Here is a 7484-nt window from a genome sequence, read left to right on the forward strand (position 1 = left end):
CCAGGTAGAACCAGTGGTTGGGGATTTCTGGATAGAAGTCACCTCAGGTTCAAACGGATCCTGCCTACTTGCCAAGATACTAATCTTTACCACAAAGCAGCTTGGGCACCACAGTCTGACACTGGGCAGTTCTGTTCCCATCTGGGACAATGTGTTGGGGAGGCAGCCACCGGGTGAGCATGTAGAACACTCTAGCCATGTGTTGGGGGATCGCCACAGCTGGCTGACAGCCTGTGTGTGCATGGAGGTTCTACTGGGGTCACTAAGACCCAAGCAGCTTCCAGTTGGTTGTTGGAGCTGGAGCTGGCAGTTTGCTTTAAATGGGCTGAGCGCAGGACTCACCGCTTGTTTCTTTATTTTTGAATCAGTCCTGAAGGTGCTTTCCAAGAAGCAGGGACAAACCAGTCTTAGAGCGGGACTCTGAGCCTGAGCGGTAGGGAAGGCGGCAACAGTACAAGGTGTGGCCTGGGGTCTTTAGGGAGCTGTGAAGACCCCAGAGGGCAAGCCTGTCTCTCTCAAGCTGCATGTGGTTTCCCAAACCTAGTGCAGGAATTTGTAACAAACCGGATGACATCACAATACGTATTTATTCTCTATCTTTCTGGAGCCTGGTAATCCAGTCTGTCACAGGACCACACCCCTTCCAAAAGTGCTGGGGGAGCATCTTCCTGCCTCCACCCAGTGCTCCTTGACAATCCTTGACCCTCTGTCCCCTCCTTCCCATCTCAGTCTTCGTTATCATGCATTGGGTAGAAGATCCATCCTCATCCAGAAGGGTGAGCTCAGGCATCATAATCAGACAACTAATCAACCGTTTGGAGGGGACATTGCAATCAGTGACATCATTATGTGCTCTGAGGCTTGCAGGGAGGACCCCATGTGTGTTTCATAAGCATGCTGAGCTGGTGAGAAGAGACTCAGGGAAGTAAGATGGAACCCAAAGGACAGGAAGCAGCGTGAACCGGTACATGTGGAGGCCGTGGGGGAAAGACCATTGGAAGACAGGTCCATCACAGCGAGGTGCGACTGAGCAGTTGACATCACGATGGAGGAAGCAGGTGACAGAGGACAGCTATTTCCAACAGCAGACAGTAAACAGAGAGGGAACACCAGTGCTTGGCACACACGGCTGCAATCATAGAGCCTCCCCTCTGGGTGAGACAGGCAATACCTGCAGACAAGATGCTTAGCCAAAGCCTGAAGGCAAAAAAGAGATCCAGTCCAGCAGACTTCTGGGGAAAGGCCCGGGCCAGGCCAGCGGCTGGAGATGGAGGGAACCAAGAGGAGGAGAAACAGGCAGAGGAGGAAGGTAAGGGACGTCGCCAATGCCACGGAGGCTGTGGAGGTTGCGTAAGAATGGCTCGTACATTGGAATGTTTGCTCATCAGGGAGCGGCACTATTTGAGAAGGATTAGGAGGTGTGAGCTTGTTGGAAAAAATGTGTCATTGCGGTGAGTGTGCTTTGAGGTTTTAGAAGCCCTTGCCAGACTCTCTCTCTCTCTCTCTCTCTCTCTCTCTCTCTCTCTCTCTCTCTGCCTATGGATCAGCATGATGCTCTTCACTGCTTCTCCAGCACCATGCCTGCCTGCTGCCAGGTTCCCCAGCGTGATGACAATGGACTAAGCTCCCGAAACTGTAAAAAGGCTCCCAATCAAATGCTCCCAATCAAATGTTGCCTTGGTCATGATGTCTCTCCCTAGCAACAGGACAGGGATTAAGACAGAAGCCATCCTGAGCCCTTGGTCTTCCTTGGGCGGAGGTGGCAGCCATCTCTTACGTGGAGATGTGACACTATTCCAGCGTTAGCAGCGTCCTCTGGCTGCATGGCTGAGGGGAGTGGACGTGATGGCAGCAGGGATGTGGATCCCAGAACTGGAGAAACAATTCAGGCAAAGCAGAAGTTGGCTCTGGTCAGGGTGGAAGCAGGGTCAAGTGTGGATCTCTTTTGCAGATACAGTCAATAATATTTGCCAACAGATCAAGGTTGGGCGTTGAAAAGTGATGTCTGCCACCAGTGGGAAAACGGAGCTGCCCATCCCAGGGATGCACAGACTAGGGGGCTGGACATGGACTCCTTCACACACATTCTACCTGACATACCAAGCAGATGGTCCAGTGCACTCCTGAGAGTCTGAAGAAAAGGGGGCACCCAGAGGGAGGCCGTGCTGGTCAGCCTCAGAGTGGGGATGGGCATGTGCACAGGAAAGAAACCAGAAGATTGGGCTCTTAAATCAGAGGTGCTTAGGAGGAGGCTTGGGAGCATGCAGAGGAGACAGGAGGAGGGAGGGGCATGCAGGCATGGAGAGAGAGGGAGATGGAAGTTAGGAGAGCCAGAGAAAGGCGATGAGAGGGAGGGGACAAGAGAGGAGGATGAGGCATTTCAGAGTAATGTCTGGGTTGAATGTCCTGGCAGAACTCCGGGGCTGAGATCTAACTTAGCTCCACGGGACCTAGGATTTCTGGATGAGAATTTTAAGGAACGGCCTTGTCCAAAGCATCCATGTAGGAGCATAGTGGTTTCTCTAAGCCATGTTGGTACCTTTGAGCACTCTGGTACTGCTGCCAGTGAGGGATGCTTGTGGGTGTCCCTCCAAGAGTGCTCCCTACGGGTGGTCCAGGCCAGTTTGCCCCATGAGTCCTCCTCATCTGAGCTGCTTCATAAGTCCTTTCTGTAAGTGCTCCCCATGAGTCCTCCCCGTCTGTACTCTCCATGAATGGTCCTCTGTGAGTGTTCCCTACGAATGTTCCTTGTAAACGCTCCATGTAAGTGCTTTCCTCGAGAGCTCCTTTAGTGGAGGATGCTAAGGGGATCCAGGGCTGCTCTAGTGAGAAGCATCTGCTCCTCCGTCAGCATCAGCACCAACACAGCTGTGAGAACGGTGGGCAAGGCGATGAGTTGGCACCACAGAGAGGCAACACCAGACATCCTGTTAGAACTTTGAGTTTGGACCGTCCTGGAACACAGGCCCTTAAGAGCTCATCGAGTTTGGTCTGCCTCTGAGTCCTGTCCCTTCCTCCCTTCGGAGGGCAACACACTCGCACTGGCCCCACGGTCAGCATTGCAACCTGCTTTGACGCCATTCCTCCTTCCTCACCTCCTGCCCCCGTGCATTTGTGGCTCTTCCCCATCTGTTCAGCTCGAGCTAGAGCTTTGGCGACACCCTCACTTCACTGGAGATGCCTCCTCCCCCATTCTCCCCATCATACCACCTTCATCCACGATGTTTAAAGGACAGCAAGGCTCCCTCAGGAAAATCCTTTTCCTACGTTTCGGCAGGTCATAAGAAACAGCATGGCTTCCAAGAGGTGGGGTTATGGGTTGTATGAAGGTGAAGCTACATGTTGAGCAAGACATTCCCTGTGGAGACCATGCGCACGCGCGCGCGCACACACACAATTGGTAAGAGAACAAAGTAACAATTATACCAAATCCCACTTGTTGGACCGGTGAGTTTACTGGGCTCACTAGCAGGGGTGTGTGTGGAGGGTGACTTTCGGGAGCATGTGTGACTTGAAAGCAGCTGTCCCAACAAAAGCCCACCCCAGCAGGGGTGATTTGACTCATGATTTGTGACTCACAAATGCTTAAACCTTGGGCCTCTCTGAGAGATTTGCAGGCAGCTCTGAGATTGGAGAATCTTCTTCAGGCAGCCTTGATGATCAGAATCCCCTCCCCCGGCAGCGGTTCGTTGCTTCTGTGATCTTAGCAAGGTTTTCCTGGATCTCATGAGTGACAGTTTCAAGTCAGAAACTGTTATACAAACCACACTTTTCTTTCCCTCTGTATTAGTTTTCTTTTTTTATGTCGTGGTTGAAATACCCAGCAGTATGTAATTTAAAGGAGGGAAGATTTGTTTGGCTCACGGTTCAAGGGTACGGTCCGTGATGGTGAGGAAATCACAGGCCTTCTTTATTCAGTCTGAGTCCTCAGCCCATGGGACAGTGCTGCTCACACTCGGGGTGGGTCTTCCCCCTCATTTAATCTTCTCTGGAAGCACACTCACAGATACATTCAAAGATGGGCCTCAATATTGCCCAAGGGCCCAGCGGTGCCCAACCCTTTGCCATGGTGACATGCTGTCTTCATCTACCAATGAACTGGGCCGCATTTGTATCAGTCCTGAGACACATGTGTCTCGGGAACGGCAAGTTAAGCATACCCAAGTGTTTCTGAATCCAGTCAGACAGACATTTGTCCTATCTGCTTTTCTCCTTTCCATGCTAGGTTGTGGATGGTAGTGAAGGAGCATGGGCTAACTGAATGGAGATCATATGCTCAGGCTGTCAGAGCCAGAACAGGGAAGGCGTGCCCGTCTCTGCTGCTCACTCTCCACTTTGTGTGAAGAAACAATAAAATCCCATCTTATCTGAACTGTATTGTTGGGAAGAGTGGAGACAGAAGGACAAGATCTTGCTCTATAGTCCTAGCTAGCCTGAAACTTGAACGTACACCAGGCTGGCTTTTCACACATGGTGATCTTCTTGCCTCCCGCTCCTGAGCGCTAGGATTGAAGGTGTGAACTGTCACGCCCTGCTGAACCATATTGCTTTGAGGTTTTGATAGCACTGTTGTGAGTTGTGACTGATTCAGTCTCGCGGCTTTGACCAACTCACGAGACTGTAGGGACTTGAAGACAGACTATGTGGCTTGCTAGCCATTGGTCAGGCAGATGGCACACATTGCTCAGTGCATAACAAAGGCTTGCTGGAAGCAGTAGATGGATTCCCAGGTGACTCAGGCATCCAAACACTTGTTTTGCAGAGACCCATTTCTCACGTGGGCCCTTGCAGGCTCTGTCATGGGCCAAGCATAGGTGTCCTCAAAGCTGGAGAGGGGAGAGAAAGGGAGTCCCCACCCACCAGAGCATGCTCTGGGAGTGAGCCCCTCAGAAAAGCCAGATGACACGATCTTCCCCACTGATGCTTGAGCCTCCCTTTATTGCAAGGATGCAGAGACTTCCATCTCCAAAGAGATGATGGCTTCACGGATGCAGAGGCAGGAAAGCTGTCTGGAAGAGAAATCTGAAGCTCGGAAAATGAAGAATCCATAGCTTCTTTGAATGCTGACTGTTCAGGGCTCTGACTCTCTACCTTGTGGGGATGAGGAGAAGGATTGTGTGTGTGTGTGTGTGTGTGTGTGTGTGTGTGTGTGTGTGTGTGGTGTGTCTGCAGGTACCCACTGAGGCCAAGAGGGGGCATCAGATACCCTGGAACTAGAGTTACAGGCTATTGTGAGTGTCCAGCTATGGCTCCTGGGAACCAAACCATGGTCCTCTGCAAGAGCAGCAGCAGGTACTTTAACTGCTGAGTCATCTCTCCAGGCCTCTGAATTATTTTTGGCTGTAGCTATCCACACCAGTTGTGCCCCTCCTCTGGTTAGATAAAAACTGACTGCGTGGCCCTCAGGTGTGAACCACACTCATTTAGCTCCCTCTCTATCCATTAGCTGAACTCAGGAACGAAACCCCAGGCCTCCGCGATCCCCGATTCCGGGACATCTGATCCATTGGTCCCGTCTGTATTTCGATGTGTGTGTGCTAACGTAATTAGGAAAATTCTCACCTGCAGAATTGAAGATGCTGGTGCATTATCACGGGTCACATTCTGGGTCGTCTTTCTCATGGGGTTGATGGGTCTGCGTGGGTCAGGTCCTTCCCTCTCACTTTGTCCTGCTGGCGACTGAAGGGTCTTCTTGGAGTCAGATGGCCAAGGTCAAGGGTGGCTTCTGCCACAAGGCAGAGTGAAATGAATGGCTCCTTTCATGAAGGGACTGACCCCCTGACCTTGAGCTTGCCAGCCCAGGACTCCAGTGCAGTGATGGCCCTCCTCAATTTCATATCACTCTCAAGTGCTTCCACTTTTTCTCATGAGGGAGCTTTGGAGTTCCCCAACCAAAACTCATTTTTAACTCAGTTTAATTTAAACAAGAAGTACTAGCTAAGCGGGCAGCACTCAGCGGGCATGAAAGACAACGACCACTAGGAGAAATTCAGCCCTCGCACACCGCTACCCAGACACCCGACAACACCTCCTTCCAGCCCCCTGAGCCAGATAGACCGGGGACGAAGGAGTCTGTGGGGCAGACACAGAAAGCTTTTAAACGGCACCACGCCCACCAGACATCTGTGTCTCATAGAGATTGTTTCATGTGGTCAGCTGGGGTGTGTTCCGCCTTTCCCAGGCCGGATGGACACAGTTGGGCTCAGGTCCAGCCAGGCTCTTCCCTTCCCATCTGAAGAACTGTGATGCCTTGTGTAGCCTGAAGTATTTGCCACAGGGACAATTTGTGATTTATTCGGATAGTGAATTGGTCTTTGTGGCCAAAGCCTTCTTCTGGGTCGATACAAAAGATTTATCACCTCCGTGCTGGCCTAGGGAGAGTGTAGATCGGAGGGCTCTCTGGCCACATCTTATTTTGGGGGACCCAGCAGGGCCTGTGCCAGAGTGGACTATGACAGTGGGGTGCAGTTATATGTGAACATCTTCACAACAGCTTGGATAACGTTAGTCATATCCATTAATTAAAGGAGAATAAATCTCCTTCTTTTTATTGACAAGGCATTTTATAAACGACTATCACCCGCTGTACCTCATTCATCTTTACCTCTCAAGAGTCATCCTTATTTTATTGACAATCAAATAGACTCGGAGAACGTAAGAGACTCACCCAAGGTAGCACAATCCGTGTCCCTGTGTGCACCTAGTCTGTCTCCCCGTGTCTTCTGCCCTTCTCTGTCCTCATTCCAGTTCCCCACCATCCTGTTAGCCTGGTCAACTTGTCACAACCTAGAGTCATCCGAGAAGACAGACCTTTGAGAAACTGCCTGGATCAGATTGGCCTGCGGCCATGTCTAATTGATCTGGGAGGCCCAGCCCTTTGTGGGCAGCCCGCTTTCCAGGCAGGTAGTCCTGGGTTGGACAGAAACAGCTGGCTAAGCCGGGGCCTGGACCGGAACCAGCACGCGGTGTTTCTCCGCGGCTTTTGCTTCAGTTCCTGCTTGAGTCCTTGCCCTGACTTTCATCAGCGATGAAGTATACGCTGAAATAAACTCTTTCCTCCTCGAGTTGCTCTTGCTTGGGGTTTTAGCGCGGCAATGGAAGGAAATTAGAACAGCCGTCCGCAACCACTTGCGTTTAACTCTGTAGATCGCCGTTCTCCACGTTGCAGAAGAGCAGAATGACGCAATGATGTGGCGAAACCTCCCTTCTCCTGGCGGCGCCCTTTGCCTTGCTCTTGCGGCTGCACTGGTTTCAGCTCTGGGTGGCTAGAGCTTTGCTGCCATCCCTCAGTGCAGGGCTAGTCACCTCTGTGACTGGTGAGGCTTGTCCCTGATACCTCTGGATGGAGGGACAAACACATGAACAGCCATTTGTATCTCCTTAAATTTCCTCTTCCAAAACCATGGCGCCAAGCAGCCACGGATGAAACACTTCTTCCCAGTTCTCCAAGGGTGCCTGTGTTTTCCTAGGTCTTTTCAGCAGTT

General features: G+C 51.5%; 1 long non-coding RNA gene across 1 annotated transcript; it reads right to left on the minus strand.

Moving 5' to 3' along the window:
* Nucleotides 1-3555: 3555 nt before the first annotated feature.
* LOC121447638 lies at nt 3556-6791 on the minus strand. Its single transcript, XR_005974194.1, has 3 exons — nt 6668-6791; nt 5563-5725; nt 3556-5022 (listed from the first exon to the last, which is right to left on the minus strand). It is a non-coding gene; the product is annotated as an uncharacterized LOC121447638 (long non-coding RNA).
* Nucleotides 6792-7484: the final 693 nt, after the last annotated feature.

This window comes from Microtus oregoni, unplaced genomic scaffold, assembly GCF_018167655.1.
Source record: "Microtus oregoni isolate MIOR12 unplaced genomic scaffold, Mior012 000004F_ref0000308, whole genome shotgun sequence".
NCBI lineage: Eukaryota > Metazoa > Chordata > Mammalia > Rodentia > Cricetidae > Microtus > Microtus oregoni.